Below are 18,381 nucleotides of genomic sequence, written 5' to 3' on the forward strand. Positions count from 1 at the left end.
ATTTGAAATTGTCCTGTAACTAGTTGATATTTTTACAGCTGATTAAAAGGGAAAATCTTTGCTCTTTCTCTCAAGCCTAGACCTATTTGGGGGTTGTGCTGCGGGGATGGACTTGTGAGTGTTTTTACAGTGTGCTTCTCATTGTGTGGACTTTTGCTTGCAGCTGTTGAGAAACCTGCTGTTCTGTCCCAGTCCACGTCCAGCTAATCCTGTCACGGGTGTCTTCTAGTGGTGAGCGTCCTTGTGACTCTTAATGGCTCAACACGTGCCTGCAAGATTGTGGCAGATGCTTGGGAGAGCAAGGCTCCTGCTTACTAAAGGGGGTATAGTTGCAAAACGGTTACAAGAAGAGGGTGACCTAGGAAGAAAACCTATTTCCTCTGAAATCCAACACACCCTACGACCTAACCGAAAAGCAATGTGTGTCATCAGCCCTTGCCTGGGCTGATGGGCATATTCCAACCAAGTTGGTGTGTTGTCCACAGTGACGGCTCGTGTAGCCCTGGGTCCCTGTTCCAGCACCAGCTGATGTGGACACTGGCCCGCAGTGTCCTCGGTGTTATGAAGGAGACGAGGCAAATTCACACAGACTACTGAAATCCTGTGGAGGAAAAAGGAAGACATGGCCGCTCTCTCTCAGTGAAGGAGAGGGCTGGTCCCATCTCAGGCCTAGACAGGCTTTTATTGGGTTTAATTTGCCTAGGAATATAGGGTGTATATGTAAAACTCATCAACCATTGTCAGGCAGAAATGATCAAATAATAGATAACATTCAAAGAACTATGAGGGCTTCTTCTGAATCAGGGTCAGATAGTTAATGGACCATAAAACTTTGGGGAAACAAACTGATTTCATGCATGGACCCTTATCATTTACTTGAGGGTATTAGCAAGATAGGTTTCATAGGATATTTTGCATTCTTTCTTAGCCCTGATCACCTTAGGGAACCCGCCCTTTCCAGCACAGGGCTGCACCCACCTCCAGGATTGTTTCAGGCTTAAGTCAGGGAGGGGAAGTAAGACAGCCAAGAGAGTAGGAGATTTCTTGCCGGACAGAATGAGGACTGAGGCTTCGTAATGCCAAAGGGCGAGGGTCCATCACCCCCTTTTTCTATAGTATCCCAAGTCCTTCTCTGAGGGCCCCTTCATGATTGTGCCTGTATTAGGTTGTCCCGACTTGGAGGAATCTCACCCGTCATTGGCTAACCAGTCTTCCGCCTGGAGCCAAGCAAGGTGAAGTGAAAAGGGGCAGAGGCAGCACCCCTACCAGGAAGATAAGCTTTGTCTCCCAAGTGTCTTATGGTCCCAACGTCTTTTTACACAGCCTTAGCCACTGGGGATTAAAGCTTCTGAAACCAGGCAGGGTGGTTCCCAACAAGAGGCAAAAGGAGAGTCCTTAGAGACGGGTTCAGGGAGTTAGCCAGGGATAAAGTGCTGGTGCCTGCAGCTCCCCTAATTGCAAGTCTTGTGTGGACCCTTAGAATTTAGCAGAGAGTAGAGTAAAAGTAAAAGCCTGAGAAAAAGAGGAGCACAGGCATGCTACAAGGAGAGTATGTGTTTGGTCCTCTTTCATGAGGGCTCTTATCTCTCTTCTAAAGGTTTAGGAAAGATCTCAGGGGAGGGTCTTAAAAGAATATGCAATAGCTTTCCAGCTATGTGCTTTAATATGTTGAAACATCAAAATGAGCAGATAAGGGAATGCAGGTTTATTCTCTGATCAACTTCACTGTTTTACTTTTATCTTGTGCTTGTCAGGCTCTAAATGAGCTTTTGTTATTTATTTCCCCCAACTTCATGTGTTCTGGGATTTGGCTGACACTAATTGCACCAACTGGGTCTTCGTTATTTTTTCCCCTTGACTGGGATGATTTAAGCTGCTCACTGTTGGGTTGGGGAGGAGAGGTATAAACCATCTGCTCCTTAGTGTCCTTGGTTAAGAAAGGTAAGATGTTGTGATTTATTAGGAGACTATTAATTGCGTGGTCATGGTTAATGATCTTGTCTCAGTTTCCCTTATTAAGAAGCAAGACTGAAGGAGCCTTTGGCCATCACCCCTTTCATGCCCTGGAGATTTGAACAGAGAAACTTGCTTTAGGAAAGGAGTCCCTGCTTAATCATCTAAAAGTCTTCCTGCTGGCAGGGAGACTCAAAGCCCATTGGCTCGATACCTTCGTGTCCCATTGTGTCTGAGCTGCCTAGCAAGAAATTTCCTGCCATGTCTCTCCTGCTCTTCCTCAATCCCTGTAAATCACCCCTTCTCACTGCTGAAATCTAACACCCTGTTCCCCTTTTATCCTTTGTCCAAAAATGTCATATATTTCATGTTGCCTCACTGCCTTTGGAATTTTCATGCCTATGCAAGTTCTCCATGCACATGGATTAAGAACTTGGCATTCTCCTGTGAATCTAGATGAACTTGGAAGGTGGGAGGAAAAGTATTCATATTTTTAGTTCCCCCACCACTATTATGTTATTTCTTTTAGAAATAATTACTTTAATCCTTAAACAATAATCTAAAGTAGCTATTGTCACTACTTTAAAGTAGAACAAATATGACCATTGGAAAGCTTAATTCAGTAGGGCAGAAGTTAGCACTTACAGACAGTAAATACCAGTGCACAGTGTAAAACTCAAATCTGCACTAATCCAGCATCTGTAAACTTTCCAGCAATTAGAAGGTAGAGTGGAAAGGGCATCCTGATTCCCACTGACGAGGTCCATCATCACAAAATTCACTACATATCCTCCCTTCTTTTATCATGTTTTATCTTTCTAACACAAAGGACTGAAGTAAAAAGTATCTGGTTGGCTGAAGTGCATGTTTGAGTGGAATAAAATTTAAATGTAGTCAAAATTGTCAGGAAAAGAAAGGAATTCTATTTCAAATTCTATTAAAAATGATTCTTTTTCTTGCTCGGAGGACATGAAAATATTTCTGACTAACTACCGCCCTCTCCTGACAACATGTTATATAATCTTTATTGATGTTTTAGGCGTATTTAATGGTAGGGTTACAAGAAATCTCATCTGCAAAGATGAATAATAAAGCCCCAGGGAATCGAAGGGCCTTGCGCAAACAGCGCTGGCTGGTTAATGAGAAGACAGAATGAGACCTCGGATGTCATGACCTACCATCCACCTATTATTACCTACACTAAAAACAGTAACTATTTTTGCCTAACAATATTTTTAATTCTCTGAGCCTAAAAAACAAAGTTTACAATATTCAGAGGAATTAAAAAATATTTTAAAAGTTTAAATTAAATAGTTGTCAAGTTTAAAAATCAATCATACAGCACAGAAAAGTGGGACAAGGGAAAGAAACATCGTTTCCTCTCCACCTGATTCCACTCCGGAGGGGGCCACCTTGAACTATTTCTTCGTCATTCTAGAAATTACGTATATGATTATTGTTTTCAGTTGAACTACTGTCCTCCATCTTTATAAAAATTTAAAAGATATATTTTACAGTTTATTCCATATTATCACTCAGAGATATAACTTATTTTTTTAATATGGCTTCCTTTTATTGACATTTTTGGAGAGGACAGGCAAGTTTTGAATGTCCTCAGTTTAGGTGTCCCTGATCTTCCCTTACAATTAAGGTAGGTTGTGTATGTTTCCTTGGACTGGTCTGGTGTCAGGCTGTCTTGTTCTCAGTTCATTCCATCAAGGGGCTCATGACTTTGGTTTGTCTCACTTCTGATGAGGGGTATTAATTTCGATCACTGGATCAAGGTGTTGTCTGCTGGCTTCTCCATTGCAAGCTACTCCGTTTTTCTGCTTCTGCACACAGAGAGAATTTGAGTGGCAGAAGCGCTCAGCTAAGGTACAAAATGAAAATAATTACCTTTTCCAATCCTTTCTCTCAAGTAGCAGTAATAGAATAGGTTTTAGATGCTAATTATTATTTTCCCAATACTGGTGATTATGCATTTTCTGGCTTCTCATTTAAGTTCAATTGCTCTTTGTGGAGGAAGATGCAGATTAATAAGGTACTTCCAACAGTTGTACATGGAGCGTCAGGAATGTCTTGGTACATTAAACAATTTGTGTAACTGAGATTTGTGGTAGGTAGGTCTCTATATAACATTCAAAGTGTAAGAATAATTCTTTGCATATGCAGCTAGATGGACATTGAACAGCAGAAATACTCGACAGTGTTATTGTCCTTAAAACATTTAATAAGACAGTCAGTTTACAAAATTATATTGAAATTTCAGTCATGTAAATTTTTATTTTAAATTTTGATATTCATTAAAAATGTGTACTTTTCATTTATATTTTAAGAAATGATTATGAGTATTCCTAAATATTCTGAATAATTAGGAGAAAAGGCTTCTTGAAACCATGAGCTTTTAAAATGTTAATATTTAATTTATATTTTGGACAAAATATTTTAAATTGCATGCACTTGAGCTGGAACAAAATTATGTGACAATCTTGTTTATAACATAATTGTTAGGTATTGATTTTAATCATTAGTATTATTAATTTGCTGAAATGAAATCAAGAAAGACCAATGGCATGAGGTAAATATATAAATCATTATGAATTACGTATGTATTTAGTTCATTATTCACCCAAGCATTACTGGCTAAGGAAGCAAATACCCAAACATGCACAATAAAAATTCAATTGGTGTGCTTTGGTAGGTTCTCAGCTTTCAGCCTTTACAGTGGCTTTACAATGACACATTGTGTTATGGCTTCACTATGTGCCATACAATTTTATCCTTATGAAGTACATTGGTCTAAGTAGGATATAAATTTGCAAACTTAATAACTTTTAACGTTGAACACACAGTCTTCATAAAGCCTTGATGCTTCCCCTTTACTATAATACAGGCAAAGAGTTTTCTGAATTATCCATTCACCCGATATTGATAACCTATTACATGAAACTCTTCTGACATTAACAGTTAACAAACCAGATAAACATTCCTGTTTTCCTTTAACTTATATTTTAGTAAACTTTTAGTACATTTTTCAACATAGAAGTCAGAGGGCATATTTTGGAATATGACATAGCTTTTGTCCATACAATGGTACACACACACTGTGCCAGTTTTCTTTATTGGCATGACACATTCTGACTGAATTGATATGTGGTGGTGACTACATATGTAGTATGTAGTCACATCTGCAGATGGACTTATCGGAAGACTTGGAGAAAAGGTCTGGCCATGGGGAAAATGTTTACGAACAAAAGAAAGCAGAAGAAAAATAGGAAAATGTCAGCGCAGCCAATAGTATCCTCAGCATTTAATAAGTAGAATTGAAAGAAGAAAGAAACAAGGATATATAAATTTGAACAGAGTGTTGTATCAGGTTAGAGTGGTATTCTAGCCAGTAAGGAGAACAAGCTTGACTAATTGGTTACGTAGCATGTAATAAGCAGCCACAAAACCCCATCCTCTGCAGGTCCATGGAAACAGTGACGAACAGCTGCTGTCCACTGTGCACTCACAGAAAAGCAAGGTTAATTAAAAGTACTGTACTTGCCAATTCAGTCCCATTAACAGCAAACCCAGTTCAGGAAAGGGTATTTTCATGGCATGATTTTTTTCTGAGCTCTATTAGGACTGTGTCAGATCCACATATCAGTGATTCAAAAGACAGCTTAGAAAGCGGGGTGCCTGCCAAAAACCCACCTGAACGGAGAATATATTTCTACTTCTTTGACCATGTTGTTCTCTTTTGATGTGGAAGTCATTCAGAATCCAGGTGACATTCATTATAATCAAAGTCAGCCTAAACAATGAAAGCAGAGAGACGGTATGAGTTTTCATCCTCGCACAAAACTTTAAGTAATGAGATTGACGTAGAATTTTCATGTTTACTTTCATGTCACAGAGTGCACCTTTCACAAACAATGGACAACTGAGTAATGCACGATATTTTAGGCTCTCAAAACTACATGTCACTCGGCATAGAAATAATCTTCTGTGTGAACATTCCCTTCCAGCACACAGATTAGAGTGCTCTTTTCCATCTTGAATCATTTCCCCTGAGAATGTGTTCCAGGCGTGTTTTGTGCACAGCATTCACCACTCACAACCGATAGGGCCCCACATTCATTTCACTCTGTCTGAAACCACCGGAACTCCAATCCATCCCACAGTTTCTCCTCCACTTTAGAAGTTGTCAATATCCATAAATTGAGATGAAACTTTCCCATTTGTGATGTTCAACAATTGTTATATATGACATTTCAACACATAATTTATACAATTGTTTTTTTAGAAAATGTGGATAGATAATATTATACTCTACTCTTTTGTAATTTTCTTTTTTCACACTCCATCATTATGATTCTAAAATATATATAATGTTTACATAGATATGTGGCCTTACTTCCTTTACTCTAGCTACGGTATAGTATTCCATTCGTTAAAACCTGCAATGAATTTTTCTACTCCTCTACTGAGGAGCAGTGAGTTTGATTAGTAGCTGGCACTTGTTTTTGTTTCAGTGAACATTCTCACACATGGCCGCTTTTCTACAGGTAAGTGTGTCTTCAGGAGCAATACGTGAATGGAGTTGCTGAGTTCTACAACAAGCAGCGGTTTTGTAAATACACAAGGTATCGCTAAACTGCGCTACAAAGCAGTCTCACCACAGCTCTTCATTATCTCCTCACATCCTTGCCAAAAAGTGCTGTCATAATTTTTTTTGATATGACAAAGGTAAGTTTTATGAAATAAATTTTACTAATCAGTAAGCCATAATTATAAAAACACATTTTACCTACAAACTCAATAAACAAGAAACAAAAGATTCATATATTTAGTGCATAATTACTTAGTGATAACTACATAGGGTTTCCTAAACTTTACAATAATTGCTTGCACCAAACAACAAAAAAGACACATTCACAAGTTTAAGAGAAGTGAATGGAAAATGGTAAACAAACTTAAACAGTGAAGAGGGAGGAAGGAGGAGTCTTCAGGAAAACCACAAAAGGAAAGGGTGGCTCCTACAGAGCAGGGCTCAAAGGCAGGGCCCTGGCCATTGGACAGGATGAGAAGCATGGACAGCACTGGAGAAAAACACATTGTACTTTGCATCCATTTCCAACACCCAGCACCCAGTCAGTCAGGCTGGAGACCTAAGGTGGGGACTCAGCTAAGACCCAGCATCCCAGAGCTGGGGCAGCCCCAAAACAGTCCCTCTCCGGGGTCCTCCTCCTATTGCATTTTGCTCTGCCTCTTCCAGTACACCTGCATTTCTTTCACTTTGTTCCAATTGTCCTAACCTTGGGATATTGGGATTCCTGGAAGTACAGAAAAGAGAGCTTCCTACCCAAGTCTCCCTTGTCTAAACAATCTCCCAACTCTTGCCCCAGGGAATGGTATGAACTCTGGGGAGAAGCACAATTTAGATAGAGCTGTTGTTCTATTGGGAGAATTTCCTTCTGGGCTCAGCCTGAAGAGAGACAAATACATACAAAGGTAGAATCAAAGAAAGCAGAAGTATTAGAATTGCCACCCAGCGAGGGGGACAGTGCCTAGTTGAGTTGGGATGGGACTGAAGCAGCCTGCCCCAGAGACTCACTGTGAAAAGAACATCCTATAGCAATTCTTCCAAATCATTACCTCAAAGTCTCCCTGGAGCAGGGCATCATTGTTTATGTACAGTAGCAAATGGTCAGTATTAATAGCTTTAGGCCTGTCGTGGATAAAATACTATCCATTTAATTCCAGTTTACAAAAATAGGAGTAATCTTCAAAATAATGGTTGCCTATTTTTCTACTTTATATAAATACATAAACAGCTCAGGTAAATTTTCAATCCTTGTGCACACTTTGTATGAACTTCTCTCTATTATACTTACGTATATTCTTAAATATACATATTTAAGTATATCAATAATTGATCCACAAAATATATCTGTGCATTCTCTAGTGTTTTGCAGAAAGAAAAACTATATTATTATGAAAATATTCATTTAATGGCTTCACTTCATACATAAATACATGTTTGGATAGAACACATGAGCGATGACTGTTCAGTTTGTTGGGAAAAACGACTTTTCATTGTGTCAGGGCTGTATACAAGGGGTAGCGGGTAACTCATCGCGGCAAATACGCTATTGGGCGTTTTTTATGTCTTTGTTTGCACCTCTGTTTGCACCTCTTCCTAGGACTGTAACCAAGTGTGCCCTGACTGCCTTTTGTCGCAGGTAGCGGCTGTCGGAGTCTGCGAAGACTGCAGACTCTGTCCGAATGGCGCTTGGAGAGCGGACCTGGGTCGTCCTAGGTGTCGCTGCCTGCAATCCCACCCCTGCCCTTGTCCACGAGCTTCTGCAGTAATATCTAGCCGCACAGCTGGTCCAACACTTTGCGGTTGGCCTTATTAAGATTCACGTTAGCGACATCTCTTATCTCGCCCTTGTCATTGAGCACTTCGCCTTCGCGGGACACAGAGGCTGGGCTCTCTAAGCCCAGCGGCTCCGAGTCATTGAAGTTTTGCAGCTGGTTTCGGTCCCCGTCGCACGCTTGGTAGTGCCTGCCGTTGTCTGGCCTGATCCCAGGGACCTGGGGCCCGGCGCTGTCAGGGGAGCAGTGCACACTGCTATGCATTAGGATCCCGTAGACCAGCAGAGCCAGCCTTGCTCCCGCTGCACATGGTCCTTGGCCCCAGCACAGGCTTTGCTGCCAAGTAGGACGGCGATCAAAGGTTCCTGAAAGTTTCTGCCCCGCAGTCACAACCCAAAAGGAATCGCCATCTGGTCCTAGTGTCTGAGGAGAAGCCGCAGGAACGAACAGGAGCAGCAGGAGGAGCTGGAGGACTTGGGTGCTGAGGCCAGTTTTCAGGTCAAAAGTTTGCAGAAACGCAGAACTAGAAGGGAGCGTGACACTGAGAGAACGGGGTGAGGAGAGAGATGTAGAAGGAAGAAGAGGAGGCGACAAGCTAAAGTGGGGGTGGAAGACAAAGTGGCCTAAGTCCATCAGGAGACAGAAGTCACGTGATTAAGGAAAAGAGAAAGTCGAAGGGGAGGAAGGGAAGAGAGGGCCCAGGTGAAGGCGGCGCCTGAGGGAACAAGTTGGAAGTGCCTTCTCTGCTCTGAAGTCCCTCTGGCTGCGCCTGAAGCTGCGGCTTCTTTTGCTGCTGCTGCAGTGGATACAGAGGTGACCAGCCTTCTGCTCCTATTGAAGCAGGGTGCAGCCAAGAGGAGGGCCCCAAAAAGGGATTTGTAATGGGGTCCAGAACTCAAGATGTTCAGGAAATACTAGAAAATATATGTAGGATGTCATCACCCCCACAAGCCTGAGCTGGGGGAAGGGACACATGGAGCAGGGCCATTTGGAGCTATTTTGTACAGCAACGGCTTTGCAGCTAATCCCTGGCATGATCGTTTAACATATCTATAACCTGTTTTCATAAATATGTTAAATAGCTGTGGCCATGCTTTGAGCCAGGGGGATGGGAGTGACTTCCACCCAAGATCTAACTGGGAAGCAGCTCCCCCTGGTTACAGCACCTACGTGAGAACTTGGAGATGACTGGCTCCATACCATGGGGCCACACCTGCCCAGACTTACTATGGCAGCCCAGAAAGCTGGAAAATACGGAAATGCTGGCTGGTGTAACTGATTGTGGGAGGAGTCGGAATTGGGGCTGCAGAGGAAGGCACTGGGATTTAAACTCAGGCGCGGCACCCTTACTGGAGAGAGGACCTCTTGGTTTTGGAGGAGAAGGGAGAGGACCATTTGGCTTTGGTGGAATAGGGGGAGAGAACCACGGGGCTTTGGCAGAGTGGGGACTCCCTGGCGGTGACACTGCTGATGGTGCAGGGAGCTTGAATCGCGGACTTCCACTCCTTTTCCTGAGATATGGTACCCCGGATTGGGCAGAGGGAGAAGGAGGGACTGTGTGCATCTGTGGGTATTCTACAGGATTTTAGTATTTTAATGAGGACTTTTAGTATTTTAATTAAGTCACTACTCTAAGTTTGTATACTTTTAAAATAAATAATTTCTTTCCTTTTCACCAGTCTCTAGCATTAAGAGACATCTGTCCTCTGGTGGGGAGGGGGCAATGGGAACCTAGTAGGTGTAGTGGGGGAACCCCCAGAGAGAAAGGGGCCATCCTTTCTGTAATAGTATATTGTGAACCGCCCCCCCCCCCCCAGCCGACTGTTCTGTAACAGTTTCCATAAATGCCCTGAAAGCTCAGAATGGTCCAACCCTTTTACATTTCAATATAGGGCATTCTGTGTCTCCTCTTAGTCCTGGCTTTTGGAGCTCTAGATGACCTGTTTGGACACTTTCAAACTTTCTGTGGCTCTTACTGATGTGAAGAATTGAAACTGTGAGATTGTGCTACCACAAACATTCAATTTTTAAGAATTTTAGAGTGAAAAATGTTTTTCCTCTTTATTTACACCTGAAGTTTGTTTGGAGAAATGCATACATACTGGTAAAGCATGAAGATTCCCAGTACAAATTCACTTGCTGAGGATTTCTAACAGGAATCCTTCTATTGGGAACTGTAAATTATTTTTTTTAACTGAAAATGACGTGGGAAGAGGAGAGCAATAAGGAAAGGCCACATCCTCCGAGAGGCCCTGGAGGCTTCCAAGTCCTTGGGTAATTTAAGAAGATTTGTAAATTTCTGCTCCAGGAAAAGAACTCAGATCTATTTTTTTTAAAAGGAAATAGAACCGTCAATAACCATTAATGTGTGCATGTTAATTATTTGGATCTTAAAAATTTGAGGAAATGGCAATTTAGTGGGAGTGTTTCCTGTTACTATGATTTGGACCTAACATTTAAATAAGCTGTATTAGTTCTGCATGCTTTTCCTAAGACAAAATTATAGTGCTTCTTGTTTCAATGCCTTTCTGGCTGTCTTATTTGAGATTTAATTCTTCCTCCAGGAAGACAAAGTTTTGCTTATTCTTCACCATTATTGGCCAGACACTGCCTGCTTCCTCTTAGTTTATTCCTGGGGGTGCCCAGATTGCTTACCTGCAATGATGCTTCCAAGCACATCTACACAGTAATGTGTCTCTTTGTCTCCACTGCATCAGTTCACTGATTTATGTTGCAGTGTTTACATGTGTGTGCTCCCTGTGCAGCTCTCCCTCTAGAGTAAGCTCACACACAGAGAGCCTGAGGTGAACATCCCCCAATAATCAAGCAGACAAGATAAGTTTTTTACTAAAGCACCCAAAGCTATTACTGACTTTGGCTGTTCTGTCTTTGGCCTTGCTTCACGTCACAGATGAACTCCATTAAAATCCCATGCGAATTCTGACACGAGTTCAATCTGTAGAAATACTTCAGAATTTCCAAGACTCCCTGTACAAAGTCACTACTCAACTTCAGTAAAGGGAGCCGCCAGGTGGGGAAGTTTGTCGACTTCACAGCCTGGGTCATGGGCTCCATCCCCGGACAGTTGGGGAACGTGCAGGACACAACCACCTGTTGTCATATAATTTTTAATTGCTGCCGAATTGATATTTATGAATGGATGTTCTATTGTTGATTTGATTATATTTCTCAGATTTCTTACGAGACAGTGTTCATGTTTGTTGGTTTACTCTCCTGAAGAATGTCTGTTTTATATCCTTTGACCATTTAAAATATGTTTTCCTCTGTCTCGTTCTTGTTTAAACAACAGATGTTTCTTACATTTTCTGGAAAAATCCTCTATTGGTTTTGTAGGTCAAGATCATCTTCTCCAAACGTGTCTTGTCTCTTCAGTGTGTTTAGAGTGTTTGTGTCACATACAAATTCATAGTTAAGTCAGTAAATATAGCACTCATTTCCTCAATGTCTTATGCTTTTCAAATCTTATTTTAAATAGTCTACGAACCTTTATACAACCAATATATTACTTTACACTTTCTTCTCAAATTTTACTTCTAAATATTTCTCTTTGATATCTTCCTTTTTGTCTTCTCTTGCAGATATGTCAAAGTTCTTATGCTTGTTTTTGCCCTCTTTATCTTCTATATCAAGTTTAGTATAGGTGTGGCAATTTCTTAAAAATTAATATTGACTGGAATTGCACCGGATTAATAAATTGATTTTGGAAGAATAAGCTTGAATAGCCCGGAGGAGCTGGCATGTAGTGGCCTGGTGGCTGTATTGCCCGTAGCTATGAGACAGGCAACTGTTTCGTTAAAAGTCGAAGTAAAGGCTGAGGTGAAGGCTGGCTTCATGGGTGTGGACCCGGTGCAGCCACTCTCGGCACTGTGCTCAGTTTCATGTCCTGCTACTGCCACCATTTAAAATTCTATTAAGTCCTCCATATCTCATTTTGTGCTGGGCCCCCCAAATTATGTGGCTGGCCCTGGAGAGTATGTGGGATAGTTGCAAACACAGGTAGACATATGGTGGGTGTGTATAAAGTTCTCTTAGCTTTTATTTTCTCAGTGAAATGGGAAGTATAGGATATGTATCTACACGCATTGCTTCTGCATTAAATCTCAAGTTCTCACACTCAGTGCACTAATTCTCACTGTGCCTAACCTGCTGTTGGTCTGTGTCCATAGTTTTCAATTACTGTGATTATATTTTAACTTTAGAAGTACTATTTGGTTTTCTTTCAACTCTGCCTTTTCTCATAAGTTGGTGTTTTTTCGCTTAATGCTTTTAAGTTCTTATTCTGTCTACAATAACTTTAATCAGATTTTCTGGTCTTTCTTTTCTCTGGGTTTTGAAGTTTGTAGGACTCTACTCATCCTGTTGGCCATGTATGCGGTTGATCACGTATAATGCCGACAGTTTGGGTAATGTACTCATCTTTACAGTGAAACGATTTGTGAAAATTGTCTTAGATTTTGTCTTTTTTTCGGAGAGGTTGTGCATTTGCTTATGCCAGGTATCCTAAATAACTGCTATCATTCTATCTGGAAACTTTTTGTCAACCTTTCAATAGGGATTTCACTTCATAAAACTGTGAAAAGGCATTGAGGTTATCAGAGCAACACACCTTACTGCCATTACTAAAAAATTGTTACATAAAATATACAATTTATGATCCAAAAGATCTGACTCACTGCCTTTGAAAGTGGCACAATTGGGTAGAGCAAAACCTGCAAAAATTCCATGATGATGATGGTTTCACGTATTTTTAAGCTTTTTAAATGCAATCTATTTTTAAGCCTTAAGTTATCAAGAGAAAGTTGTTTTCTCGATCTAACCTCCGCAAATATTCTTATGGTCTACTTGTGATGTGGATATTTCCCTAGTTCTCCTTTTCAGTAATTGTGTAAGTCTTTGGATATTCTTAGTTCTATGCAGGTGCCTGAGTTCTAACTTCCTTTCTCACACAGACTCGAAACTTATTTCTTGTCCCTGTGGGCATGTAAAACAAAACTCAGTGCTTAGCCAGAGCCACCAGCTCAGCTCACTGTTTTTATTTCTTTCCTTACACAACACTCCCTTCTCTGCCTGGGGTCATATCATTCTTTCCTGTGAACACAGCAATATATTTTATTTAAAATTCATATTTTTTCAGCATTTTGAGGTGTGTGTAGCAGAAAAGTTTTGTATTAACTTATTCTGCCATCCTGCTCAATCAGGGTGTTTTTAATTGAATACCATTAATTCAGGAATTTATATTTTTCTTCAAACCAAGACAAAGGCAAAGGCAAGTTTTTGAATACCTACTTCAAGTTAAAATATTTGTAATATTCCTCAAGTCCTTACTCCAAAACTTACTTTTTATTCTCAACAGAAAATCTTATTTTGTTTGTGGGGAATGGAGACTGCCAAAGAGTGATGAAACATATTCTATTTCAATATTTAAAATTCTAATGACACACACACAAACTCAAACTGGTCACATGGAATCATAAAATTAAAATAATGTACATTCTGTTTCTTCTTTCTTTTTTTATAAGGATTTTATTTATTTATTTCTAGAGACGGGAGAGGGGCGGGAGAAAGAGAGACGGAGAAACATCAATGTGTGAGAGAAACATCCATCTGTTGCCTCCCTGGCCAGGGACCGAACTGCAACCCAGGCATGTGCCCTGACTGGGAATTGAATGGACAACCTTTACTTTGTGGGAGGACCGTGAACCAACTGGGCCACATTGGTCGAGGTTGTTTCTTCTTTCTTATAATCACTGTGTTACATGATTTGTTTTGAATCTATTCTTTAAATGAAGGGACATGTGGTTCCCCAGAGGTCAGAGGACCAAAACATAGAAAATGAGTTGGAATGATTGTGGACAGTTGTACCCTGGTATTCTGTGTTATTGGAAGTTATCAGAATTAACTTCCATGTAAAAAAAAAAAAGCATGTTTATATGAGTGATTAGAAAAGTAGTGTTAATTTAAAGCTTACTATTTGATTGTTTGTTGATGAATAAGAAACTACCTTATTTCTCAGTGGCTTAAAGTGATGACAATACTTTATGGACTTTGCACCTCCATAACGTGGGTAGGCTCAGGGAAGATAATTTGTATCTGTTCCAGGTGGCATCAGCGGGGTCAGCTGGGAGAAAAGCTGGGTTCTGGAATCTGAAAATTCATTTACTCAACTGTCGAACAGTTGATGCTTGCTTTAATCTGGGACGTCACCTGAGAGTGACTCAAAGAAAAATTTCACTGGGTGAATTTCAACAGGCAAGGAAGAATTTATTGAAAAAGATTGCAATACAGGTGAAGACTGTTGCAATAGGAAGAGAGACTGAATGCAACTCCACTGATACAAAAGGCAGCAGAGTTTGTAAGTGCTGGGGTGAGCCAGTGGGAAAGTGTTATAGGACTTTAGGGCAGAGTTTGGTTAATGGGGTTACGCCATGTCTAGTGGCTAATGTGAACTTACTGAAAGTAGGCTCCTACCTCCCATAGACACTGGGAAACGGGGACACTAATTTTCTTTTTTCTTTTTAATTGTTTTTAAATTGTGTTCAATTACATTATCCCTATTTTTCCCTCATTACTCTCCCTTGCACTACCCACCCCCCATCTCCCACATTCAGTCCTCTCTCCCTCTCTGTTGTCTTTGTCCATGGGTCCTCTATACATGTTCCTTGACTTGACTCCTCTCCTTTTTACCCTGTTATCTCCATCCCCCTCCACTCTGGTTACTGCCAGTTTGTTCTTTATTTCCATGTCTCTGGTTCTGTTTTGCTTGCTTGTTTGTTTTGTTGATTAGGTTCCACTTAAAGGTGAGATCTTATGGTATTTGTCTTTCACAGCCTGGCTATTTCACTTAGCAACCACTCTCCAGTTCCACCCATGCTGTCCTGAAGGACACTAGTTTTCTTAATGGTTACATTTCAAAGGAACAGCTCCCAGGTATTTCAGAATAACTTCCCTGGGTTATAAAACTGGCAAGAGGCTGGGAGTAGATATACACCTCACATGGGCAGAGGAAGAATTGATAATGGCAAGTTTTCCATTATAAATGCTCTAAAGAGGAATTTCAGAGGTCTAGAGTCAGGAAGAAACCCATCTACCGGTTAGTCAGCTGAGGGGAAATCGTGGCTGTCTCAGGCAAGTGTCATCAGGAATGTAAACTTGGAACCTCTGCAATGACTGCTTGCCGTCCTCCCAGGAATGGTGGCTGCATTGCAAAAGCAAGCTTTACAAGAAAGAGGTACTTATGACCTCACCTCAGAAGTCTCAAACGTACTGCATTGTCTTCAATGAAGCAACCACAAAAGTCCACACTGAGGCAAGCAAAGGGTAAAAAGTTTCCCTCTCTGAGTGAGTGACCAAATTCTGAGGAGCATATGGGACTAGAAATATCTTTGCAGCTGTTTTTAAAAATACAATCTGCCATGGTGGCACATGTGTGATTATAATGCAGCAATAACTACTGAAATTGTTTAGAATTACACCAATAAAATGTTTTTTTCTGGGAGGAGTACTTTATCCCTGGCAAAGTTTAGAAATACTGGTGCATAATAGAAACAGACTAAAGTGATTTTATTACTGTTTTCAGGTTCCGTAGAAAAAATGCACTTGATTACTGCCTATACCCACGTAGTTTCTTTGTACAGCCTTGACCTTGTTAAGATATTAGCCCAAATCCCCTCAAAATAAAATAGATTCCCAGTATTTCCCTGAAGTACTTCATAAACCACGAATTTTCTTCTCTTTAGAGATATTGTTTCATAATGCCCAGTTGTGCCCTACATTCTAGGCATGCTATCTTACAGCTCTCAAAAAAAAAAATACTGACTTACATGTCCATTTTTCTTATATACTTTCCTTCTGCTTAAAATTAAAACTGCCTCAGCTCTTGCCTCGCAACTCAGGCTTTACTCTTCAAGAAGCCTTCTTAGACCACCCTCTGGAACCTGGGATCAACCAGTCTCACCTGCTAGGGAGTTGGGTTATGATTCAGTTCACTGTGTCCGATGCCTAGCCCCAATGTCCTATGATGGCTTCTTACTTATCTAGACCTCAGGTTACTCCAAGAACCAAAATTGGTATCAGATTCATGCCGCTAAGATCCACATTAGGACCAAAGAGTTATTGGGTTGTATGATCATAATCATTCCCATAATCATTCCCAGAATGATTATGTCACACTTGCTACATTCAGTAGTCCTGGTTAGATGCTTAAGTAACTTGCTCACTTGTGAAATACCTTTGATACATCACTGAATGGAGCTTTGCTTTTAACTTGCTCTTGCCTAGATTATTTCTTCCTGTCCTTGCATAGACCTAAGAATTTGCTATCTGTGACTTGCAGTTTTTTTAAAGTTATTACTAAATTTCCTTTTTCATTTCTCATTGCTCCTAACTTCCAAGGTAGAAGACCCTATCTCCCAGTAATCTGAATCCATATGCATCTTTATGTTACTGATGAAAACATCTGACAGATTTCAGGTATAGTAACAATACATACATAAATAGTCTATAATGTATGTGCATCTGTGTACACCAAGCACCGTATAGGTTAAGTCATACATCAAAGTCTCTGTATACAACTGGGTTGTCAGTCTGAGTCTTCCAAGGAGGAAATTCCAAGAATAGGATGTAAAAAATTCTTTGAGGGTCACACCAGTGAAGGATGAGTGCAATGGGTAAGGAGGGGCAAGGAAAGAATTAGACCATGAGGCAGGTCTAACACCTGTGGCAGGATAGAAAGTAGGAAGAACTGGGTAGACAGAACTTCAGACTACAGCACAGTTCCGAGACAATTATCCACTAAGCTGGTGTGGGACTGCGTGATCAAAGGTCGCCTGTGTAAAGAATCCTGAATGAGCTGAAATGTCCCAGTAGTAGGGTTTTAGACTCCCAGCATGCTTTCTGTCTGAAAGCAGCCTGGAATGCCCAGTTCAACAAAGTTAGGGCAGCTGATATTTCCAATAATTTTACACTCATATGGCGGAGGGATATGTGTGAGTTTAGCTCCATGTCTGTCAGGATCTACAGACCAATATTAATGTCTTAGTAAATGGAATAATTATAAAGTTGATTAAATATGGATACAAAGAGGAAGCCATAATTTTTCAAAAGCAGAAACTCTACTAGCCATATTCTCTGATGGAAATTTTTATAAAATTGTAAATAAATAAGAAAAACTGATTCATAATGAAGATTTAATAACATAAAAATTAGGGAAAGTATTCTACAAAGTCTAGATCAAATAGAAAATCAAACCACAATGATATTTTAACTAAAAACTTAAACTTAGAATATTTTATTACAAGACTAATGTAACACAGCTAATGCATATTTAAGGAAAAAGTAAGAAAGACTGATAAAGTATATTTTCTTTGGCTTTTTTTTTTTTTTGCTTTTTCCTCTAATTGCATAAAAAAGCAAAAAAAAAAAAAAAGCCAAAGAAAAGAAACAGAAGTATAAATCCATACACATTAAAATGATGAAATAGGAAACAGTACAGTATGGTCAAAACCAATAGGCCACAATCTTCCTGAAAAATGCCTGTTAGATAAACTCTTAACAAATCTGATGAACAAACTATAAAGGAGAGCAAAATTATGCAATATTTACATTGGTAAAATAGATACAACTTCAGAAAAAAAGACAAAGGAATGAATGAACTATAAAATATTATAAACAACACTGTGGCAATAAATTGGAAAATTTGGGAGAAATAGATGGTTTTCTATCAAAATGTAAACCATCAAAATAATAATTACAGAAAACAATTGGAAATATCCTTGGAAATCTCCTATTATGGGAACCACAAGATCTTCATCGTTTTGTAACTGAGCTCTATCTAAACATTAAATCTCTATATAATATGAAGCATTCTAGGTCATAGGAAAATGGAATATTTCTCAAGTCACTTTGGGCATTTATCATAACCTTAATGTTATAACATGTTAGGAAACTCTACAATAATTCACTTAGCACCACTAATTTTCTAAATAGTATATTGCTTAGCAAAAGAGATTCCCATAGTGTGGAAAGAATAACACCAGAAGGAGA

The 18,381-nt window shown here is 40.0% G+C and overlaps 1 long non-coding RNA gene and 1 pseudogene across 1 annotated transcript; one reads left to right on the top strand and one right to left on the bottom strand.

Annotated features, from left to right (window-relative positions):
- The first annotated feature begins 5,650 nt into the window (after window positions 1–5,650).
- On the top strand, window positions 5,651–17,755 carry LOC139440705 (uncharacterized). Its single transcript, XR_011650891.1, has 3 exons — window positions 5,651–6,687; window positions 13,882–14,063; window positions 15,527–17,755. It is a non-coding gene; the product is annotated as an uncharacterized lncRNA (long non-coding RNA).
- LOC128780314 (pituitary adenylate cyclase-activating polypeptide pseudogene) lies at window positions 8,074–8,952 on the bottom strand (annotated as a pseudogene).
- Window positions 17,756–18,381: the final 626 nt, after the last annotated feature.

The sequence above is a fragment of the Desmodus rotundus genome, chromosome 2 (assembly GCF_022682495.2).
Source record: "Desmodus rotundus isolate HL8 chromosome 2, HLdesRot8A.1, whole genome shotgun sequence".
In the NCBI taxonomy this organism is placed as follows: Eukaryota; Metazoa; Chordata; class Mammalia; order Chiroptera; family Phyllostomidae; genus Desmodus; species Desmodus rotundus.